The following is a 25,162-nucleotide window of genomic DNA, read 5'->3' on the forward strand; positions in this document are numbered from 1 at the left end:
ACTTACTGATCAACTGAATAGTCTCGAACATCATTTCAAACAAGCCTAAGTACCAGTTAGGAAAAGGAAAAGGATAATGCTTTTTAAAGATGCAAATTACTTTACTTCTCTGTCTTCCTTATTATTGTTTACTGCTTTGAATATCAAAAGTGAAATAAGTGAGATTCAATGAGATTGTAATGAGTCTATGAAGAAAGAATCTCTAGCTTAAACTTTGTTGTTTAGTCACCAAATCATATTCAACTCTTTTGGACTGTGGCCCGCCAGGCTTCTCTGTCCACGGAATTTTCCAGGCAAGAATACTGGAATGGGTTGCCATTTCCTTCTCCAAGGGATCTTCCTGACCCAGGGATTGAACCCGCATCTCCTGCATTGACAGGTGGATTTTTACCATTGAGCCACCAGGAAAGCCCCAGCTTAAACCCTAGTTCATCTCAAAATTAAATTAATCCAAACAATCTATTGTTCACAGATTTGGTTAGGCTGGACTTTTACCATATTTATAAAGAATTATGAGGACTTTAAAAGTCTTGAAAACAACTTTGAAATTTAACCACATAGGATGAGTTAGTAAATTAAATATATACATTTATTAAAGAAATATTAAAAATATAAAGAAATGGAAAAAATATTACATGAAAACCAGCACGTTCAAATAACTAATAGTAACATTTTGGTGTATATTTTCCCAGATGGCTTCCATGTGTGTGGACATGTGGGTGTGTGTAAAGGAAAGACAAACTATTTTAAACAATAATGAAGTATACCCTCTTCATCTCCCTAAGGAAGTGCCATTATATCTCATTGGCATAGAAGTCTGTAGTACACACATGGCCTCCTTATGGAAAGTGAGAGCCCCAAGGGAAGGAAATAGTAAACGAAGATAGCAAAGCTGCACTTTTGTAACCAAATATTTCATATTGTCAAAAAGAAGCAAGATATTCAACAGAATACCTGACAAGTATCTCTCGAAAGAGGATATATGATATTATAAAATGATAAAATAAATTCACATGTGTCCATGTTTAAGAGACAGAACAGGACCACTGAGACCCGCCCATTGTTGTGAAAATGTATCTATATAAGTGAGTATCAATAAAGAATAAATGGTTTGTACTTTATGCCTTTGAACTTCATACACATAATATAAAGTGCTCTTGCTCTTCTGTGACTTTTTTCAATCAATACTCTGTTTCTGAGTTTCATTTATTTTCAGTGTGATGCAAGAACCCACCATATAGGTATGCCACACAGTCACTTACACGTTCTCCTGACAACAGACTTTTAAACATTTCCCAGATATTTTGTTATTAAGAAAAGAAAGGAGGGCATTGCATTTTCCCACCCCAAGCAGGATAAAGGTCCAAGAGATTTTCTGTAAAATTTATATAAAGATATTATATATATAAACAAAGGTATGTAATGTTTTCTGATTTGATATTTCCCTTTAATGTATTCTGAACAAGTTTCAAGGACAAGTATATGACTACATGATGAATTTAAGTCCCAGTATACACATGATCATAACTCAGTCAATCTTACCATATGGAAATTTTAATGTTTTTCTTTTAAGGGAGCGTTATTGTGCATGTATCCTTGTTTACATGCTCAACCAGATCTTTTGAAGTAGAATTCCTGTGACAATAGGTATATACCATATGCTTATATAATTGAATCTGTTTCTGGATTTTTAATTATTCCATATATCAGTCTATTCTAGCACCACAATCCTACTGTCTGACTCTTTGCAACCCCATGGACTGTAGCCCACCATACTCTGTCCATGGAATTCTCCTGGCAAGAATACTGGAGTGGGTAGCCATTCCCTTCTCCAGGGGATCTTCCTGATCCAGGGATCGAACCCAGGTCTCCTGCATTGTGGGCAGATTCTTTACCATCTGAGACACCAAGGAAGCCCTTGATTAAACTATCTGGAAGGATATGTCTCTCTGCATATTCATCCTTATCAAAGCATTCATGATTATCCTCATGTCGATTTTTCAAAAAAATTCTTTAAACATTTTTGTCAATTTCTCCTCAAATTATTGCCTCTCCTTTGCTTCCTGTCAGTAAACAGTACTTCCATACACCAGTCACTTAAACAACCTGGGCACAATTCTTCATTCTCACTCTTCTTCAGCATCATGCTCAGTCATTCCCTAAGTCCCCTATTCAACACTGAATTCTGTACCTCAGATACATTCATTTCTCTCTACCCCTGCTACCACTTTGGTCTGGGTCACCATTATTTATAACTTGAACTGCTAGAACACTTCCAAACTGGTCTCCTTGCCTCTAGTCCTGCTCCTCTCCCAATTAATTCACTTTCAAACACTACCATGTTACTAATAGAAAGTCAGGTCAAAATAAATTCATTTCATTTCATCATAACTTTATCTGATGAAAGAATCATAAAATGTTCTAGTCATAGTACATATTGATTCGTTTTAAACATTTAATATGGTCTTTCATAATATCTCACAATTTCCATGCTGAATGATTACATTCAATGCATTAATTATCCAGATAGTAAACTCATTAAAATAATAAGATCTGGAAGAATGAACTAAAGGGGAAATATAATCCCATTAATGTAAGACAATGGGGCTAATAACTAAAGACCTGCTTGTCTAGCACCTAAAAATGTGCCACCTGCATAGTAGGACTCTACGAATGTATACTAAAAGAGAAATACATAAAATAGCTATCATTTCAGTTAGTATTTTAAGGCCTGATTCCTTGACTAGATTAAAGAACTATAGAGGCAAGTGCTGAGTGCTAAGTCGCTTCAGTTGTGTCCAACTCTTTGCAACCCTATGGACTGTAGCCTGCCAGGTTCCTCTGTCCATAGGAATCTCCAGGCAAGTATACTGAAGTGGGTTGCCATGCCCTTCTCCAGAGGATCTTCCCGACCCAGGGATCAAACCTGTGTCTCTTACATCTTTTGCATTGGCAGGCAGGTTCTTCACGACTAGCGCCACCTGGGAAGCTCAAAAATGAAAGTGTAGCCTGCCAGGCTCCTCTGTCTATGGAATTCTCCAAGCAAAAATCTGGAGTGGGTAGCCTTTCTGTTCTCCAGGGGATCTTCCCAACCTAGGGATCGGATCCAGGTCTCCCACATTGCAGGAGGATTCATTACCATCTGAGCCACCAGGGAAGCCAGTAAAGACAACAGCAAAACATCGTTTTCATGTAGTATGCACTTACTAAACATTTGTTGAATTAATTAAATCTGAAATTGTTGTTGTTTAGTCACTAAGTCGTGTCAACTCTTTTGTGACCTATGGACTGTAGCCCGCCAGGCTCCTCCGTCCATAGAATTTCCCAGGCAAGAATACTGGAGTGGGTTGCTGTATCCTCTAGGGGAATCTTTCCAACCCAAGGATCAAACCAATGTCTCTTGCATTGGCAGGTGGACTCTTTACCACTGAGCCACCAGGGAAACCTTCTGTGGCTTTAGGACTGTACTGTCCAAGATGGCAGCCACTTGTAACTGTTTAGATTTAAATTAATTAAATACAGTTTGAATTTAGCTCCTTGCTTTCATTTCAGGGGCTCAGTGGCTGCATGGTGGCTCCCACGTTGGACCATGCAGACTTGGCACTTTTATGGCTGCAGAAGCATCTCTTGGACTGCACGTGTCTGGCTCCAGAGAGGTGTCTGCCCCCAGAAGGGTGTCTGCTGACCTTGACAACGGGAGAGTCACGGGGAGCTTTCAGAATCCCAGCACCCAGGCTGCACCTTCAGCCATTTTATCACAACCTCTGGGGATGCAGCCTAGCCTTCTCACAGGTGGCAGGGTCATTTTGAGATTGTTAAAGCAGACATGGCCGGGCCCCACACTTAAAGAACTTCAGATTCAGTAGTCAAAGGCGGGATGCGAGAATGTGCTTTTCCAACTTGCTGCAAGGGAGCTCTCTTCATTTATTAAACATTCGGTGAATTAATGAAATCTGAAATAATAGCATTCAAAAAATATCACAGATTCAAACCACTGTAAGAAGAATAGGAAATTACTCTTTAGGAAGTGTTTTACAGTCTGCAAAGTCAATAGCGTTTCATTAGTCAGATGATTATCATTTAGCTCTCATAACAGCCCTCCAGCAAGAGTCTTCAGCACCACAGTTCAAAACCATCAATCCTTTAGCGCTCTGCTTTCTTTATAGTCCAACTCTCACATCCATACATGACTACTGGAAAAACCATAGCCTTGACTAGATGGACCTTTGGCGGAAAAGTAGTGTCTCTGCTTTTTAATATGCTGTCTAGATTGGTCACAGCTTTTCTTCCAAGGAGTAAGCGTTTTTTAATTTCATGGCTGCGGTTACCATTTGCACTGATTTTGGAGCCCTGAAAAAATAAAGTCAGCCACTGTTTCCACTGTTTCCCCATCTATTTCCCATGAAGTGATGGGACCAGATACCATGATCTTAGTTTTATGAATGTTGAGCTTTAAGCCAACTTTTTCACCCTCCTCTTTCACTTTCATCAAGAGGCTCTTTAGTTCTTCTTTGCTTTCTACCATAAGGGTGGTGTCATCTGTGTATCCGAGGTTATTGATATTTCTCCCAGCAATCTTAATTCCAGCTTGTGCTTCATCTAACCCAGCATTTTTCATGATGTATACTGCATATAAGTTAAATAAACAGGGTGACAATATATATCCTTGATGTAGTCCTTTTCCTATTTGGAACCAGTCTGTTGTTCCATGTCTGGTTCTAACTGTTGCTTCTTGACCTGCATACAGATTTCTCAAGAGGGAGGTAAGGTGGTCTGGTATTCTGATCTCTTTAAGAATTTTCCACAGTTTGTTGTGATCCACATAGTCAAAGGCTTTGGCATAGTCAATAAAGCAGAAATAGATGTTTTCCTGGAACTCTCTTGCTTTATCGATGATCCAACGGATTGGCAATTTGATCTCTGGTTCCCCTGCCTTTTCTAAATCCAGGTTGAACATCTGAAAGTTCATGGTTCACGTACTATTGAAGCCTGGCTTGGAGAGTTTTGAGCATTACTTTGCTAGCGTGTGAGATGAATGTAATTGTGCAGTAGTCTGAACATCCTTTGGCATTGCCTTTCTTTGGGATTGGAATGAACACTGATCCCTTCCAGTCCTGTGGCCACTGCTGAGTTTTCCCAATTTCCTGGCTCACAGTGCAGTACTTTCACAGCATCATCTTTCAGGATTTGAAATAGCTCAACTGGAACTCCATCACCTCTACTAACTTTGTTTGTAGTGATGCTTCCTAAGGCCCACTTGACTTCACATTCTAGGATGTCTGGCTCTAGGTGGGTGATCACACGATCGTGATTATCTGGGTCATAAAGATCTTTTCTGTATAGTTCTGTGTATTCTTGCCACCTCTTAATATCTTCTGTTTCTGTTAGGTCCATGCCATTTCTGTCTTTTATTGTGCCCATCTTGGCATGAAATGTTCCCTTGGGATCTCTAATTTTCTTGAAGAGATCTCTAGATTTTCTATTCTATTGTTTTCCTCGATTTCTTCACATTGATCATGGAGGAAGGCCTTCTTATAGCTCCTTGTTATTTTTTGGAACTCTATATTCAGATGGGTATATCTTTCCTTTTCTCCTTTGCCTTTGGCTTCACTTCTTTTCTCAGATATTTGTAAGGCCTCCTCAGGAAGCCACGTCAAAGCTATGGTCTTTCCAGTAGTCTTGTATGGACGTTAGAGGTGGACCATAAAGAAGGCTGAGCACCGAAGAATTAATGCTTTTGAACTGTGGTGTTAGAGAAGACTTGAGAGTCCCTTGGACTGCAAGGAAGTCAAACCAGTCAATCCTAAAGGAAATCAGTTGAATATTCATTGGAAGGACCGAGGCTGCAGCTGAAGCTCTAATACTTTGGCCACTTGATGGGAAGAGCCGACACATTAGAAAAGACCCTGATGCTGGGAAAGATTGAAGGTGGGAGGAGAAGGGGTAAACAGAGGATGAGATGGTTGGATGGTATCACTGACTCAATGGACATGAGTTTGATCAAATTCTGGGAGATGGTGAAGGACAGGGAAGACTGGCACGGTGCAGTCCATGGGGTTGCAAAGAATCGGACATGACTGAGCAACTGAACGGCAACAACACAACTATCCATCAGGAATAATGCAAGACTGCATGTTTCTCTGATGACCAGGCAAAAAAATGTTACAGCTTAGCTGGGAAGTTCTGATTCATCTGTTGTGTTGGCTAGACATCACACCTTCAAATTTCCATTTATTTCAGTCTTTACAAAATTGTCTTAATGGAAAAAACTTCAATTCCCTGGAAGACTGTAAAAAAGAACCTGGAACAGTTCTTTGCTCAAAAAGAAAAAAAATCTACGTAAGATGGAATTATGAAGTTGCTCAGAAAATGGCAGAAGGTAACAGAACAAAACAGTGAATATATTGTTCAATGAAATTTGTGGTGAAAATGAAAAATATGTCTTTTATGCTTACCTAAAAACCAAAGTAACTTTTTGGCCAACCCAATACATATGTACAAGTATTCACAACAAGGTATAGAGAGCAAGGAGATAAACCTATTAGAAAAATAACTGAGACTTAACGAGAAGACAAAGGGCATCACCAAGTTTATAAGAACAAACTGCTAGACTGATGTTAAAGTTACAAGGTCATATGTTCAGTTTGATAGGTCTGGTAATAGTGAAGAGTCTGGGGTGACTACTATAACTAGTTTTTGGGTCTTTATTCCTGATGTTAGTGAATGTGTGACTTAAAGGGCCAAAGGCAAAGCAGTCAAAATAAGAAAATACATTACATACTGCTCCCAGGACATTCATCCAGTCACCTAGGTTCGAACACTTGGAGACATTATTCTTTCTCCTGTTCTGTCATGCTTACTGTTACCATAAAGAAGCAGTCATCAACTTTTATAAAATTTGCATTTCATAATAATTCCTAAACCCAGTATTACTTTTTATTTTCATAATCACCAAACTAGTTCAAACTTCATCAAATCATCCTTCTGTTACTTGAATAGCAGTCTCCCATCTCTAAGTCCATTCCATTTATACACAAAGGGTTTCTACCATTTTGAATGATAAAGCATGTTTTTCTAAGTAAAAATTTTTACAAATCCCTATATGATAATATTAGAATTAATTTAGAAATTTAGGGAGTGTAATAAATAACATCTTTATCCTCTGCCCAAATTATAGATAGGCGTCTAGGGATTGACAAATCTTTTCTGCAAAGGGCCAGAGAATAAATATTTTAGGCTTTTTAGGCCATATGATTTCTGTTGCAACTACTCAAAGCTGCTGTTGTAGCAATAAAGAGACACACACAAGATGTAAACAGAGGAGCCTGGCCAGATTTGGCCTGCGTGGGTCAGATTTGGCTCAGAGCCTGCAGTTAGCCCAACCATGGATAAAAACTCAGGCAAATGGATTAAAATGTCAACACTAGTGGGCAACAGAGCAGATACTAGAGAAAATGGCTTAGGTACAAGGTAATATAGGCTTTTTACTAGTACATCCCAGAATTAGACAGAGTTAGCCTCAGGTCTCCCAAGCCTGGACAGATAGGATTCTTACTACTAAGCTTAACTACACATACTCTTTGCAGATGGGAAGATCAAAAAGAGAATTAGTGACACATGCTCAGTTCCTGTTCCCAAATTTACGTATCATATTAACTCGCTTGAGGAATGACTAGGAGCAGAGAGAAGCCCAGTTAAACTGATCAGTGTCTCGCCACATGAAAAGATGAAGCACAGAAAAAGAATCCTGTATTTTCTGCCCAACTCCAGTGGATGAGCTGTACTTTTAGAATTTGTTGTTCGAAACAAATACACGAGCAAAAAGTGACAATAGATTTCCACTTTATTAATCCTAGCAAAACATATACATTTGAAAATGGCAAAAATGGATATGGATGTGTAGGACGCATGATTTATATAATCTACAGACAAGCTTCCCAGGTGGTGCTAGTGGTAAAGAACCCACCTGTCAATGTAGGAGACTAAGAGATATGGGTTCAATCCCTGGGTCAGGAAGATCCCCTGGAGAAGGGCATGGCAACCCACTCCAGTATTCTTGCCTGGAAAATCCCCATCAACAGAGGAGCCTGGGGGGCTACAGTCCATGGGGTCTCAAAGAGTTGGACATGACTAAAGCAACTTAGCCAGCCAGTCAGTCACAGACAAGCTTTGTGCCTGTATGAAATTGCAGGCCCTTTATAGTACCTCCATAAAGTGGTCAAGCTTGTGATCTATAGCTTCATGTTGTTGTTTAGTCACTAAGTCACGTCTGACTCTTTGTGACCCCTTGGACTGTAGCCCACCAAGCTCCTCTGTCCATGGGATTTTCCAGGCAAGAATACTACAGTGAGTTGCCATTTCCTTCTCCAGGGAATCTTCCTGACCCAGAGATTGAACCTGCATCTCCTGCTTTGACAGGCAGATCCTTTACCACTATGCCACCAAGGAAACCCCCCTGTAGCTTCATATCATCCCTGAAAATAGATGCTATAGCTCCAGACTGTAGCCTTATTAGAGGACAACAGTAATAATCCAGTAAATATTTGTTGAATGAAAATATGAATTTTATAATAGCTGTTTTACTTCCTAAGGATTCCAATGCCTCCCCAAGGATACACTTCTGTTGGAATCATGGAGTCTTAACCACTGGATCACCAGGGAAGTCCCTGTAATTTAATGTTTTGAAAAATCTGGAAGAATATAAACACTGATGAATAACATAATTATTTAAAATACTGTTGAAGAAGACTATGGTACAAGGGCAACATGGAAATATGTACTACTATCTCCCTTATTAGATGTACATACAGAAGTGAACAACTCAATGAAAAATGTTTGTAGGTTAGGAAAGATTTCAGAAATCTGACTTTGATCCCACACAGGAATTGACATTTCTCAATTACAGAGATTAAACCAATCATCTCATTGATAGTTATTTCATTTTTATTGCTTTTTTCTCCTCAAGGGCTATGGGAAAATAAAAGAGGAAAATCACTTGAAAAACAATAATGAATCCACACGCTGACCAAAAAAAAGCACTGTGTTCTAAGAAATGAGTATTTGAACCCAAGACTCTTTCATTTATAAAAGATACATTATTAAAACACTCTATTAATACACATTTAAGGCTGTGAAACTATCATTTCTACACACAGTAATTAAATCTCAATTTTTTGTACTAACAAAACTGTAGATTTTTTACATCTGCTTTGCCAGAGAATCACATGTTAGAAAAGTAAGTTAACACGATAAACATCTTGGAATATCTTTAGAATTAAAAAAACAACTTTCCTTTTCTTCTCTTTTTTCTAAATTAATATGATTTAGGAAGCCACATAATACTATCTAGCTTTTGATAGTATTAGACCCTGTTTTTAAAGTCCAACACAACTATTAGTTTACTTTTTATGATCACATGCCTGGTACAAGAAGTTTAAGAAGAAACAGTTAAATAAGATGTCAAAATAAAAATTTGCCATACATCTGCTTTTTCATTATCCTCATTAAAATTACTCTACCATCATCTTTACAAAGCAGAGCAGCAATATTTATATCTTTTGAAACTCATTTATTCCCTTACTCCACAGATTCAGTTCACCACCAAATCCTATGACTGATCTACCCTTGCATTTCTATGTCAATAGCTGCCATGTTAAGACATATTAAGACATGCCTTGGCATCACACATGTACTTTATTGGCACTGCCACTAAACTCATATCCCTTCTTGTACAGCTTCACTTCTTTTCACTCTACATAAAACCATTAGAATAATCTTCAGATATCATTATTCTCACATTACTCATGGTCAGTGAACTCAAGTACCTTCCTAATAGTTTTACTCAAAATAAAACTTTATAGTTTGGCTTTAGCTTACCAATCTCATCTACTTTATTTCACCTTTCAGTAAACTCCTTGCCAGTACTCTGCTTTATCTGAGTTTATCTGCTTATTGGTTCAACTTAACATTAAATTTAAACATGACTTAATCTTTGGCTCCTCTAAAGGCCAGGAAGAAGCACTTCTAGAACAAGTAAATATCTCTGAAAATCTACTCCACCAAAAAGCAACAAGAATATTCACAAAAAATGTTAAAAATAAATTTTCAGAGAAATCTGAAAATTAACCAAAATGTGCAGCAATTTGCACAGAATTTATTCCACATTTGAAGGAAAAAATTAATCTACATATCCAAAAAGTTCACAAACTTCACAAGAGATAAATTTAAAGAGATCTACACATAGACACATAGTCAAAGTGTTGAATAACAAAGACAGACTCATGAGACATCAACTAGAGAAAAATGATTCATCTTGTAGAAGGGATCCACAGTAAGATTAATAGCTAACTTTTCAGAAATCACGAGTCCAGAGGCAATGAGTTGAAACATTCAAAATGCTAGAAGAAAAAAAATGTCAACCAAGAATTCTACATTCAGCAAAACTATACTTCAGAAAATCAAGATAAATTAAGACATTTCCAGATAAACAAAAATTTAGAGAAGTGCTAGTAGCTGTGTTCTAAAAAAAAAAAAAAAAAAAAAAAAATGTGTCCATGTACATGCTAGGTCGCTTCAGTCATGTCCAACTCTTTGCGACCCCATGGACTATACAGCATACCAGGCTCCTCTGTCCAGGGGATTCTCTCGTCAAGAATATTTGAGTGAGTTGACATGCTCTCCTCCAGGGGATCTTCCCAACCCAGGAATTGAACCCACATTTCTTATGCCTCCTGTATTGGCAGAATACTAAAAGACTTTCAACCCAAAAGAGAAGAACACTAGAGAGTAACTCAAGTCCACATGAAGAAATAAAGAGCATAGGTAAAGTAGCTACATAGATAAATATGAAACACAATATGAATGTATTTTTATTTTTAATTCTTTTAACTTCATATTTGATTTAAAAACAACTGCAAAAAACAATAATTATAAATGTGGGTTGATTGTTATAATGCAAAAATATGTAATGAAATGTAGAGTTGTATGAAAATAACTCAAAAGGGGATAAGAAATGAAGCTATACTGGAGCAAAGTTTTTGAATACTATTGAGAATATGTTGGTATTCATTCAAAATAGATTGTTTTAAGTCATGAATGTGAAGTCAAGTGGGCCTTAGGAAACATCACTATGAACAAAGCTAGTGGAGGTGATGGAATTCCAGTTGAGCTATTTCAAATCCTAAAAGATGATGCTGTGAAAGTGCTGCACTCAAAATGTCAGCAAATTTGGAAAACTCAGCAGTGCCCACAGGACTAAAAAAGGTCAGTTTTCATTCCAATTGCAAAGAAAGGCAATGTCAAAGAATGCTCAAACTACCGCACAATTGCACTAACCTCACAGGCTAGTAAAATAATGCTCAAAACTCTCCAAGCCAGGCTTCAACAATACGTGAACTGTGATCTTCCAGATATTCAAGCTGGTTTTAGAAAGGGCAAAGGAACCAGAGATCAAATTGCCAACATCCGATGGATCATCAAAAAAGCAAGAGAGTTCCAGAAAAACATCTATTTCTGCTTTATTGACTATGCCAAAGCCTTTGACTGTGTGGATCACAATAAACTGTGGAAAATTCTGAAAGAGGTGGGAATACCAGACCACATGACCTGCCTCTTGAGAAACCTGTATGCAGGTCAGGAAGCAACAATTAGAACAGGACATGGAACAACAGACTGGTTCCAAGTAGGAAAAGGAGTATGTCAAGGCTGTATATTGTCACCTTGCTTATTTAACTTACATGCAGAGTACATCATGAGAAATGCTGGGCTGGAGGAAGCACAAGGCTGGAATCAAGATTGCTGGGAGAAATATCAATAACCTCAGATATGCAGATGACAGCACCCTTATGGCAGAAAGTGAAGAAGACCTAAAGAGCCTCTTGATGAAAGTGAAAGAGAAGAGTGAAAAAGTTGGCTTAAAGCTCAACATTCAGAAAACTAAGATCATGGCATATGGTCCCATCACTTCATGGCAAATAGACGGGGAAACAGTGGCTGACTTTATTTTGGGGGGCTCCAAAATCACCATAGATGGAGACTGCAGCCATGAAATTAAAAGACGCTTACTCCTTGGAAGAAAAGCTATGACCAACCTAGACAGCATATTAAAAAGTAGAGGCATTACTTTGTCAACAAAGGTCCATCTAGTCAAGGCTATGGTTTTTCCAGTAGTCATGTATGGATGTGAGAGTTGGACTATAAAGAAAGCTGAGCACTGAAGAATTGATGCTTTTGAACTGTGGTGTTGGAGAAGATTCTTGAGAGTCCCTTGGACTAGAAGGAGATCCAACCAGTCCATCATATAGGAGATCAGTCATGGGTGTTCATTGGAAGGACTGATGGATGTTGAAGCTGAAACTCCAATACTTTGGCCAGCTCATGCGAAGAGCTGACTCATTGGAAAAGACCATGATGCTGGGAAAGATTGAGGGTAGGAGGAGAAGGGGACGACAGAGGATGAGATGGTTGGATGGCATCACCGACTCAATGGACATGAGTTTGGGGAGGCTCCGGGAGTTGGTGATGGACAGGGAGGCCTGGAGTGCTGCAGTTCATAGGGTCGCAAAGAGTCAGACACAACTGAGTGACTGAACTGAACTGAACTGATTAATTATAATAACGCACTACGAAAATAGCAACAATAACAAAAATAATGCAAGAAGCTCCAAGGAAAATAAATGGTAAACTAGAAAATATATCTTTAACACAAAGGAAAGGAGTAAATGAGAAAAAGAAAGTACATAATACACAGAAAACAAATAATAAAATGCTTCCATTTTATTAAAGACATTAAGTCCTCCTTTATTGGTAATTATATTAATTGTAAGTGTACACAACACTCCAAACCAAAGGCAAAGATTGGCAGGATAGTTTTGTTTGTTTGTTTTTTTAATAATCTAGTTACATAGGATCTACAAGAGACATGCTTTATGTTCTAGGGCACTAATAGATCTAACATAAAAAGATAGAAAAGGATATACCATAAGAACAATAACCCAAAGAAATATAAAGTGACTATGCTAACACTCACTGAACAAAAGAAGCTTTAAGACAGAAATTGTTACTAGAGATTTAAAATAGTACATTTTATAAATTTATAAAGCTAAAATGATCAATCCATTAGGAGAACAAAACATATAAACACACATGCACTTAGTTCAGTTCAGTTCAGTCGCTCAGTCGTGTCTGACTCTTTGCGACCCCATGAACCGCAGCATGCCAGGCCTCCCTGTCCATTGCCAACTCCCGGAGTTACCCAAACCCATGTCTATCGAGTCGGTGATGCCATCTAACCAACTCATCCTCTGTCATCCCCTTCTCCTCCTGCTCCCAATCCCTCCCAGCATTAGGGTCTTTACCAATGAGTCAACTCTTTGCATGAGGTGGCCAAAGTATTGGAGTTTCAGCTTCAACATCAATCCTTCCAATGAACACCCAGGACTGATCTCCTTTAGGATGGACTAGTTGGATCTTCTTGCAGTCCAAGGGACTCTCAAGAGTCTTCTCCAACACCACAGTTCAAAAGCATCAATTCTTTGGCGCTCAGCTTTCTTCACCATCCAACTCTCACATCCATACATGACCACTGGAAAAACCATAGCCTTGACTAGACTTAAGAGAGTCCTAAAACACGAGACAAAAACTGATAGAATTGAAGGGGAAAATACACAATTCAACAATAACAATCGGTGAATTGAATATTTCACTTTTAATAATGAATAGAACAATTAGGCAGAAGATCAAGAAGCAAAATAAGACTTGAGCAGCACCATAAATCAACTAGATCTAACAGACATCTAGCTATAGAGCATTCCACCAAATGCACAGTATTCTTAAGTGGACACGGAACATTCTCCAGAATAAACTGCATATTAAACCACAAAATAAGCACCAATAAATTTGAAAGGAATGAAATCATATGAAATATATTCTCTGACCACAAAATAATAAAATCAGAAATTATTAAAAGAAGGAACTTGGGAGAAGTGGCATGTGTTGGTGGAGGAGGCCATGGCAACTGGGACCTAGAGATGAAAGCTCATGAGATTTGGGGAGAATTAGCAGCAAGATAAAAGTAAAGATGCTGAGCCTGAACCTAGACAACTACATTTGTGAAACCAAGCTGGACTTACAGAGAGTACCAAGAAACCATGAGCCCACTTTACATCATTTTGAGGTCCTACAGGAATATGTAAGAGCTTTAAATGGTACCAAACTGGAACGGGTATTTGCAAAAACATTCCTTGCTTCCCTGGATGGTCACTGAGATGGAGTCAGTTGCTGGGCAAAGCATCCAGAGAGTCTGGCTAATGTCCTTTCTGGGGCATGTGATGAAGATAGGTTAAAATTTGGAACTTCACTAGATGAAAATATATTCTTACAATACAAGCACATAAAGGTCTTTTTGTATGAGAAATATGTACCCACTTTTGCGGGACTTTGTTTTTTTACTGTTTATGATGACAAAACTGCCAAGCAATGGAAAATGGATGGACCAAGCTATGGAGAAGAGGAGGAAACCATTGCCTACAATATTAGGAAAGATAGCATATACAGGAATTGATCATCACTGGAAAAAAGCTGTTTTGCCACATGTGGACAGCAAGTAGACACTTGGGATGAACAAAGAACCAACCCTATATGTTCAATGACTTGAGGATTTGACAGTATAAGCAGTGTTAAATTTAACCCAATTGAGACATTTCTCTTGGGAAATTGTTCTTCTGAAGGGAATATAGCACTGTATGATATGAGGCAAGCTACTTCTCTGAAAAAGGTCATCTTAGATATGAGAACAAATACAATTTGCTGGAACCCTGTGGAAGCTTTTGTTTTTACTGCAGCAAAGATTACACCTTATATACTTTTGATATGCATTCACTGGACATTCTTATAATGGTACATAATGCATCATGTGTCTGCAGTACTTGATGTGGGTTACTCACTCACTGGGAAAGAGTTTGTGTCTGCTAGTTTTGACCAATCTATTCAAATCTTTCCTGTGGACAAAAGTAGAAGCAAGGAAGTCTATCACACAAAGAGAATGCAACACGTTGTCTGTGTGAAATGGACTTCTGACAGCAAGTACATTATATGTGGATATGATGAAATGAACATTCATCTGTGGAAAGCTAATGCTTCTGAAAAGTTAGGTGCTTACATCATGAGAGAAAGCAGCCACAGATTATAACCCGAAGTTAAAGGAGAAACTTCAACATCATCCTCACATAAAACATATCTCTCATCACCAACATCTACCAAAATCTGTTTCCAGCCAGATTCAGGAACAGCACATCATGAAAGAAGCTCATTGATGAAAGGAACTGAATTGTATCAAACACAGCAAGCCTGGATCTGTGCAGATTGTGTCAGATAAGAAGAAATACATAGTGACAGTTGTGAAATAATATTTGGTATTCCTACCAATACTAATATATAATTATTTGTTATGTTTTGAATTGTGAACTCTATTAATAAAAGTACTGCCCCTAGTATAACAATGAATGTTTTAGTTACATGTGTCAAGCTTAATTGTTGCACATTTTTGCTATTCTGAAAAGCTGTCTTTAAAGGTGATCCGGTTGATAAGACTATCCAACATTTTATTCTTGCTCTTATTTTTCTTCATTGAAGAATACAGCATTTACAAACTAGCCTATTATTTGCTGATAGAAAGTGCACATATATTAATACTTTCCCTTTGACCTGTTAATTTGGACACTCTACAATTAAATGCATTTACATTTAAGACCAAACATCTCTTTGGTTACATTGAATATTACTTTGGATAATTACTGCAATGATTCTTCCCAGGATTCCATATGACACATAGAAGAATTAGATCATCAGAATTTTTTTCAATTGTATTTATTTTCTGTGCAGTTTTCAAAAATGCTTTTCAAAAGTCCTTCCTCAGGATAAAAAGCCTGCTATTTTAACCCTTCCTCTGCAAAACAATTTCCAGTTATTTGACTATTCTTGTAGCTCTCCTCTGAGCCATAGGTAAATTATCTGTCTCTTTGGTTGTGTGGCTCCACTTATCATTGGGTAAACTTACCGGAAGTGAGAAAGAAGATTACTGTAATTCATAGAACTATTGATATACTCCTAAAATACTGTTAATTGCATAAGACATTTTAATTACTTGATCCTTTCTTTTTGAAAGCACAAAAATAGGTTCCTTTAAGGCACCCATCGGCTAACCCTATTTCTATATTTGAAAAACCAAGAGGACTTTTTGCTTTTCTTTTCTATCTCCCAGGTTAAAGTGTTATAGCACATACCTAACTTCTGAGTATAGCAAATATATTCAACATTCAACCAACATTTATTGATTCCTTTATTTCATAAGGGATAAAACAAGCCCAGAACTTTTCCTTTATTTTACTTCTTGATTTTTTCCCTTTAGGACGTAAGAACCCCAAAGGGAAGCAAAATACAGAAAATACTCCCTTGAATTATTCAAATAACCACTTCAAGCCTTTCACTCTCTGTGTTCCTTGGTGGGCGCCCTTATGGGGTTGGATGAGTCTTGGTTGTTCAGATGACTTACTGTTTCGAGGCAAAGGAATAAGTGGGCTACTAAAGGTTGCTTGCTGTTTGATGTCAGAACTAAACCTAAGGCATCTATTCTTGCATCTAAGTTTGTCCTTTTGCCATTTAGCGTTTTAACTTTAAGCAAATCACCCAACCACTAAACATTATTTTCTAAATCTCAGTGATTTAATATAATAAAACCTACATCAAAGGACTCTTTTGAGGATTATATGAGTTAACACATAAAAAAATGCATGTTACTGTTCAGTCATTCATTCTGTTTTTTATTTTCTTTTGATATAAAAGAAAAGCTCTAACCTTAAGAAGATTTTAAGAAGTTTTTCTGCCCAGAGAAATGATCACGATTTTATAAATGAACAACAACAGCATCAAAAACCCAGGAAGAACATGGGAACTAAAGTGAACACCCAGAGTGCTGTGTATGATTGTGAGATGCCAGGTCCAGGAAGCAATTGGAGGCTGAAATGCTAGCCTGAACACTACAACCAAGCAGTAGTTCTGTCTGGGGGCTGAGTCTATCCAAGGTGGGATGCTTTTTTCTAATCTGTTCAAAGGCTTTATATGAGGTAGTGGGTGACTCTGAAAGAGTATCCCTAGGACACAGAATACGAGTACTCTACTGAGTGGCAAAGAGCCTTTCATGTTCATCATACTAACATTTCAGTCTTAAATGTTTACTGAATTGAACTGTTACTGAGTAATGAATTATCCCCAAGTTCTATGTACATAAAAAAAAATCTGTTGGAAATAGACTGGTCAAATATTCCAAACTATCAAGTACTTTTTTCTTTTTCACTTAACATATATCTCAGAATTATTAATACATTCCAGAGAAGTAGTCTTTAAAGGTAGAAGGTAAAGAGGTTATGCTGTATTTACTATAGTTTTACTTTATGTAAAACAAATAAGGAATTGCAAAAAATGTTTGTACGAGAGTTGGTTTTGTTTTTGAGCTCTGCTTTTATGCCTTTCTCTGATGTTTTCTTATGCTGCAAATAACTCTTAAAATTATAGTTAAGTGAATTATATAAACCTAAAACAAGATTTGACTTATATAATATAATCAAATAAAAATATCAGACTGTGTTGCCCAGTGCAGAACAATATTGAATTTCTATTGCTTAGCTAAACCAATTGGTCTAGCATTTCCTAATTTGTGTTTAGTCTTCTTAAAGGTAAGCATGAAATATACAAAAGCATAGCATTAAAGTTTGTTCCACTGACTTTAACTAAATAACATCTAGAAATTTTGTTGTCACTCTCTTGCTGAAGAAAGCAATATTTCCTTGGCATGAAATGTCAGATCCAAATTCCTCTGCTGGTCTTGGAAGATTCTCCACCAAATGACCCTTTCCCTCACATCACTTTTTACCATTTTGCTAATCCCAATAATTTAGCAATTAGGTGCTCAAAAGATATCTATGGAAAAAAGAGAGAGAGAGGGATAGGAATATGAATGTGTTTTTTAGAAGCAAAAGGAACTCATTCTCCATTCCACAAAATATCATTTCCATCTCTGACAAGTGTATCAATATGAAATCTTATCATTATTGATATACTGCTGCTGCTCCTAAGTCGCTTCAGTCGTGCCCGACTCTATGCAACCCCATAGACGGCACCCCGTCAGGCTCTGTCGTCCCTGGGATTCTCCAGGCAAGAACACTGGAGTGGGTTGCCATTTCCTTCTCCAATGTGTGAAAGTGAAAAGTGAAAGTGAAGTCACTCAGTTGTGTCCAACTCTTCACGACCCCATGGACTACAGCCTACCAGACTCCTCCGTCCATGGGAGTTTCCAGGCAAGAGTACTGATATAGTCTTTCAGATATTAACTTCTTTAAGAACATAAATCTTCTTGGAGGGTCAGTATTAGTAAGGCAATTTATTCATCAGTGCTCTCCAATGAAGAAATTTTGGAGCCAGAACAAGAGTGGGTAGTAGATATGCGAAAATTAAAAGCAATACAGAAAGTAATATTCTGGGAAAGATAGTGCTCTTTGCCTTTGTCCTTGTTAAATATATGTATTTCCTTGGTCAGACATTCAACAATTACTAGCTCCCATACATACGAGAGATATGATTACTAGAAGCTGAAAAAAGCATTCATTCTACAAATATTGAGTTCCTATTACATGCTAAGTACATAAGTATAGGGAAAAAAAATGGTCTAGCTAGGACTTTAAACACTAAATAAACCATTCCAACTGTGAGAGTATAATACTGGAGAACTGCCAAGAGAACATACAAGGGAGAATACAATAGTGGGGAAATGGAGGAGAAGTCATTAATAGGCAGCAATTTACTTATCTTTTAACCAGACACTGTTCACAATTATATCTCATCTAGCAACTAGAATCCTTCAATCCTTGCTTAAAACGCACTCTAACCTCAACTATTTCTTTCTCTTTTTTCACCCTATTAGTAACTTAGTTTCCAGTTCACACAATAAGTTACAAGATGCCTATATCCAAACTGAGCCATATCACCTACAAAATTTTAAAAAATAATAAAAAATATAAAATCCAGATTTACTGGACATATTAGAAGGAAATTTATAGTAGAAAAATCTTTCAAAGAAAAAGATACCATCCCATAGTTGAACATGAATCTTTCAAGAAAAACTGCATGTAAATTTTCAGCAACTTTAGTGCAACAGTTATTATGTTAACAAATACTTACTGTAGAATTACTATTAGGATGTGAAATAGAGTTAATTAAGGGTTGTTTTATAAAATATTCTGAAAACATAATTCAGGGTTGTGTTCAGTCTTCCAAACTAGACCATTTTCTTCAAGATTCTGAAAACTTTATATCATTTATATAACTAATATATAATATCACAGGTGACAAAAAGCCTATACCATTGTTATTCTTGTTATATTCATAGTTATAAGGACAGGAAAGGCTACCCCATGGACTGTAGCCTGCCAGGCTCCTCTGTCCATGGGGATTCTCCAGGCAAGCATACTGGAGTGGGTTGCTGTGCCCTCTAACTTGTCTAACTTCTTAGACAAAATAATTTTAACAAATGACAGCCAGCAGAAAGAATCAACACATCCAGTTTTGCTTCCACTTGTTCCAAAGAAAATAATTATCTTCAAACTGAAAAAAGAATATCATTTACTATAAAGAAGAACTGAAACTCAAGATAGGTCACACAATAGTTAGAGAATGTCATCCAGATAAATGAAGTCCAAGTCTCCAGCCCATGTACACTATACCTCAGGACCAACTAAAAGAACTTAAACATGCTGATTGTTGTTAATGTCTTCTGTAATTCTTCAGAAATCACAGTGAGAACAACGGATGACAGAAGACCATGCTTAGTTGCTTAGTCATGTCCAACTCTTTGTGACCCCGTGGAGTGTAGCCCGTCAGGCTCCTCTGTCCATGGGGATTCTCCAGGCAAGAATCCTGGAGTGGGTTGCTGTGCCCTCCTCCAGGGGTCTTCCCAACCCAGTGATGGAACCCAGGTCTCCTGCACTGCAGGAGGATTCTTCACCATCTGAGCCACTAGGGAAGCCTGAGAATGGGCAAATCTTTATTCCAATTTTTAAAACAGAAATTGAGGCAAAAGAGCAGGAAGTTTGATACCAGTCCCTGCCAAAATTCTTTGAGTTAAGCAGATGATTTTAAGGTCTTAGTGAATAAACAGGTATTCATAAAAATGGAATTTGCTAAATTAAGATATGCTAAGATAAGTTATTTCCTTCTTCCTCCCTCCCTTCCTACCTCCTTCTCTCTCCCTTCCCTCTTTCATTCCTATCTTCCTTTATTTTCGTTATTCAACAAGTGCTTGTCTGACAACTCTAGGGATGCTTTATATATACTGACAAAACAAAGTGTTGCAAAATCAAAGGGTCTGACAAAGAATTTTGTGTACAAGATTAAGAAATTGAGCTTAGTAATAGCAATTAGATTTTTAAAAAAATACTTGGAATGAAGAACATGCAATTAATTAGATCTCCAGGAGTTCCCATGGTGCTCTGTTCACTGAGCTTCCTGTGTAAAATGATAGGAATCATAGACATGTTGGTTACATAGAGCAGTGGAAGGATAACCAGCATTTACATGAAATCACCAGCAGTGCTAGCTCAAAATTCATACTCCTATCTTCTCCTTGGATTTACTTAATCAAAATTTAGGAGTTGGGTACAAATCTGTGTTTTTAAGAAGCATTGTTGTTGCTGTTCAGTCGCGTTTGACTCTTTGCGATCCCACTGACTGCAGCCCACGAGGCCTCCCTGTCCATCACCAACTCCCAGAGCTTGATCAAATTCATGTCCATTGAGTCGGTAATGCCATCCAAATATCTTGTCCTCTGTCAACCCCTTCTCCTACTGCCTTCAATCTCTCTCAGCATCAGGGTCTTTTCTAATGAGTCGGCTCTTTGCATCAGGTGACCAAAGATTGGAGCTTCAGCTTCAGCATCAGTCCTTCCAACAAATGAATATTCAGAGCTGATTTCCTTTAGGATTGACTGGCTGGATCTCCTTGCAGTCCAAGGGATTCTCAAGAGTTTTCTCCAACACCTCAGTTCAAAAGCATCAATTTTTGGCACTCAGCCTTCTTTAGGTCCAACTCTCACATCCATACCTGACCACTGGAAAAACCATAGCTTTGACTACAGGGAACTTTGTTAGCAAAGTAATGTCTCTGCTTTTTAATATGCTCTCTAGGTTGGTCAGAGCTTTTCTTCCAAGGAGCAAGCGTCTTTTAATTTCATGGCTGCAGTCACCATCTGCCTTGATTTTGGAGCCCAAGAAAATAGTCTCTCACTGTTTCCATTGTTTCCCCATCTATTTGCCATGGAGTGATGGGACTGGATGCCATAATCTTTGTTTTCTGAATGTTGAGCTTTAAGCCAACTTTTTCACTCTACTCTTTCACCTTCATCAAGAGGCTCTTTAATTCCTCTTCGCTTTCTGCCATAAAGTTGGTGTCATCTGCATATCTGAGGTTATGGCTATTTCTCCTGGCAATGTTGATCCCAGCTGGTGCTTCATCCATCCCGGAATTTTGCATGATGTACTGTGCATGTAAGTTAAATAAGTAGGGTGACAATATACAGCCTTGATGTACTCCTTTCCCAATTTGGAACCAGTCCATTGTTCCATGTCTGATTTTAACTGTTGTTTCTTGACCTGCAAACAGATTTCTCTGGAGGCAAGTAAGGTGCTCTGCTATTTCCATTTTTTGAAGAATTTTCCACAGTTTGTTGTGATCCACACAGTCAAAGGCTTTAGCATTGTCAATGAAGCAGATGTTTTTCTGGAATTCTCTTGCTTTTTCTATGATCCCACGGATGTTGGTAATTTGATCTCTGGTTCCTCTGCCTTTTTGAAATCCAGGTTGAACATCTGGAAGTTCTTGGTTCACGTACTGTTGAAGTCTAGCTTGGAGAATTTTGAGCATTACTTTGCTAGCATGTAAAATGAGTGTAACTGTCTGGTAGTTTGATCATTCTTTGGCACTGCATTTCTTTGGGATTGGAATGAAAACTAACCTTTTCTAGTCCTATTGCCACTGCTGAGCTTTCCAAATTTGCTGGCATATTGAGTGCAGCACTTTCACAGCATCATCTTTTAGGGTTTGAAATAGCTCAACTGGAATTCCATCAGCTCCATTAGCTTTGCTTGTAGTGATGTTTCCTAAGGGCCACTTGACTTCTTACTCCAGGATGTCTGGCTCTAGGTGAGTGATCACACCATCATGATTATCTGAGTCATGAAGATCTTTTTTGTATAGTTCTTCTGTGTATTCTTGCCACCTCTTCTTAATATCTTCTGCTTTTGTTAGGTCCCTACAGTTTCTTTCCTTTATTGTGCCCATCTTTGCATGAAATGTTCCCTTGGTATCTCTAATTTTCTTGAAGAGATCTCTAGTGTTTTCCCCCACTCTATTGTTTTCCTCTATTTCTTTGCATTGATCATTTAGGAAGTCTTTTTTATCTCTTCTTGCTATTCTTTGGAATTCTGCATTCAGATGGCTATATCTTTCCTTTTCTCCTTTTCTTTTCACTTCTCTTCTTTTCTATGCTACTTTTAAGGCCTCTTCAGACCACCATTTTGCCTTTCTTTTTCTTAGGGATGGTTTTGATCACCGCCTCCTGTACAATGCTAGGAACCTCTGTCTATAGTTATTCAGGCACTCTGTCTATTAGATAAAAAGCATTATCATTACTAATTTGCACTCTAAGTTCTAAGAACCTTCACCATTGAAATATGTTCTCTACTCCCAATTACTAAACCCATGTGTATAGAAGCCCAAATGAAAAAAAACAAATATCAAGAATAAAGCTTTTTAGAGGAGTCTTTAAAAGCCCTCAGAGATTCAGGAAATTTTCTTTACTCTGCAGTCCCCTTTAGTCTTGCTACTCGTCCTTGATTATCCTACTCTGCTGAGTTACTTGATTTGATTCTACTCAGAAGGTCCCCTCTTTCCTAAGGATTATTTTTTAACAACAACAAAAAAAGTGGCATTCTATTTCAGGCTCCACTCAAACACCAAATTAACCTAATCTAAGCATTCTACCCCCATGGGGGCATCCGACAATAGATATGGAAGCTAGTAATTATTGATACCATCCTCAGTGGTATAAAAAAAATCACTTAAAACACATGATTTTGGATTACTTCTTTCATTTCATTCTCACCACTCCTACCCCACCTCTATCAGCATTCATTTCAGCTATATAAAAATAGTTTGCAGTTCTTCAAATGCAGCTTTATGCTTATCAATGTCATATCATCCAAAAAATCTTTCCTAAAAGCTACAGGTCCCTTCTCCATGACGAGACTAATTTATATCTGTAGTTCTTTGGTGCCCTCTGCCTCCATCAAAGCACTTTTCACAGTGAACTATGATCTTCACTAAAAAGTAAACTCTTCATACAGGAAACTGTGCTTCTGATGTATCCCCATTCAAAGCACAAGGCCATATTCTTAGGATATGCTTACTACAAGTGAGAGGGGTAGGTAGCTGGATGTTTGGATGCTGTAGGCACTTACCTCGCAGGTGGTAGTGTCTGGGACAGGAAGAAAAAACTTCAAAAAATGATGACATCTGAGGTTCATTTGAAGTGATGGGGAAACTAAAGTGGAAGGACAGATATTCCTCTCCATCACAATAACCAGTAACATTTTTTTGCATCATGAAACTCTCTGAGCTGCATGACAATTTCCTAATGAGTCTTACTCTATCCAGTAAGCTCTATCTCTTAACCATTTTTCTATGCAGTCTTACTAAAATGAAAATCTGAATATGTCCTGCTTCTTAATGTAGTTTGCAAGGTTATTCATAATCTGGCTACTGCTTAACTCTCTTGATTTAACAGTCAGCCCTCCCCACCTGGAACACTGTGTTTTAACCATATATTAATAATTCCTGGCAAATGCCAAGCTTGTTCTTTTATCTGTGGATTTTTGCACCAAGAATATTCATTCTCTTATTTTTGTCTGAATAACTCCTAGCGCTCCTTCAGGGCTCAGTTTCTATAGGACTCAGTTTTTCATCGTTGTCTTAGGAAAGACTAGATCAGGTCACCTACCACACACCCTCACAATGCCTTGCGTTTATCGTTGCTTTAATGAAGTAATTATCTGTGAAATATCTGTCTTCCCAAGATATTACAAACTGCAAAAGAGCAAGAACTGATTTTTTTTTCATTACTGCTTCCTCAATGTCTATCATAGTGTCTGGCACATAATAAAGTTCTCACTAAATATACATGAAACAACAAATACATGATGGATTGAATGAACATGACACCTGCAGTTTAACCACTCACTAGTTTTTGCCACACACATTTCAAATGCTCTATCATGTAAGATACTGTATTTCCTTAGAGCCGTATCTTAGAATTGCATTATAGAACAATGATTGAGTACCAAAAAATCACATCTATGAATAACAACATATCACAAAATCAAACTCTCAAAAGCTGTGAACATTTATCAACATATAGAAACATAAAAATTGGACTCTTCGTCCAATAAAACAGACTTACATCTACTTGTTATAGTGGTTGGATCCCCAAAGTAAAATAAAACATCACATAAAATCAACTTCTACTATGTTATAAAGTTTTATTAGCTAAACCAAACATACAAGGAGTGAAACTATGCAACAGAACCTTAGGAAGAATTTCTAGAAGTTATAAGTTTTTTAAAGGGAGATTAGGATGATCTTCATCACTCAACCAGCTTAAGGTTTATTATCCTTTAGGCTGATATTGAAGCTCAACTTTCAGAAAACTAAGATCATGGCATCTGGTCCCATCACTTCAAGGCAAATAGATGGGGAAACAGTGGAAACAGTGGCTGACTTTATTTTGGGGGGCTCCAAAATCACTGCAGATGGTGATTGCAGCCATGAAATTAAAAGACGCTTACTCCTTGGAAGGAAAGTTATGACCAACCTAGACAGCATATTAAAAAGCAGAGACATTACTTTGTCAACAAAGGTCCATCTAGTCAAAGCTATGGTTTTTCCAGTAGTCATGTATGGATGTGAGAATTGGACTATAAAGAAAGCTGAGCACCGAAGAATTGATGCTTTTGAACTGTGGTGCTGGAGAAGACTCTTGAGAGTCCCTTGGACTGCAAGGAGA

At 37.7% G+C, this 25,162-nt stretch overlaps 1 protein-coding gene and 1 pseudogene across 5 annotated transcripts in view; one reads left to right on the top strand and one right to left on the bottom strand.

Moving 5' to 3' along the window:
* Window positions 1–25,162, bottom strand: part of ANKS1B (ankyrin repeat and sterile alpha motif domain containing 1B) — a 1,049,816-nt gene that overhangs the window by 719,202 nt on the left and 305,452 nt on the right. The gene's annotated exons all lie outside the window — the stretch shown is intronic.
* Window positions 831–15,404, top strand: LOC145544578 (DDB1- and CUL4-associated factor 13-like; annotated as a pseudogene).

Source organism: Giraffa tippelskirchi, chromosome 4, assembly GCF_054371585.1.
Source record: "Giraffa tippelskirchi isolate mGirTip1 chromosome 4, T2T-mGirTip1v1.2.pri, whole genome shotgun sequence".
Lineage (NCBI taxonomy): Eukaryota > Metazoa > Chordata > Mammalia > Artiodactyla > Giraffidae > Giraffa > Giraffa tippelskirchi.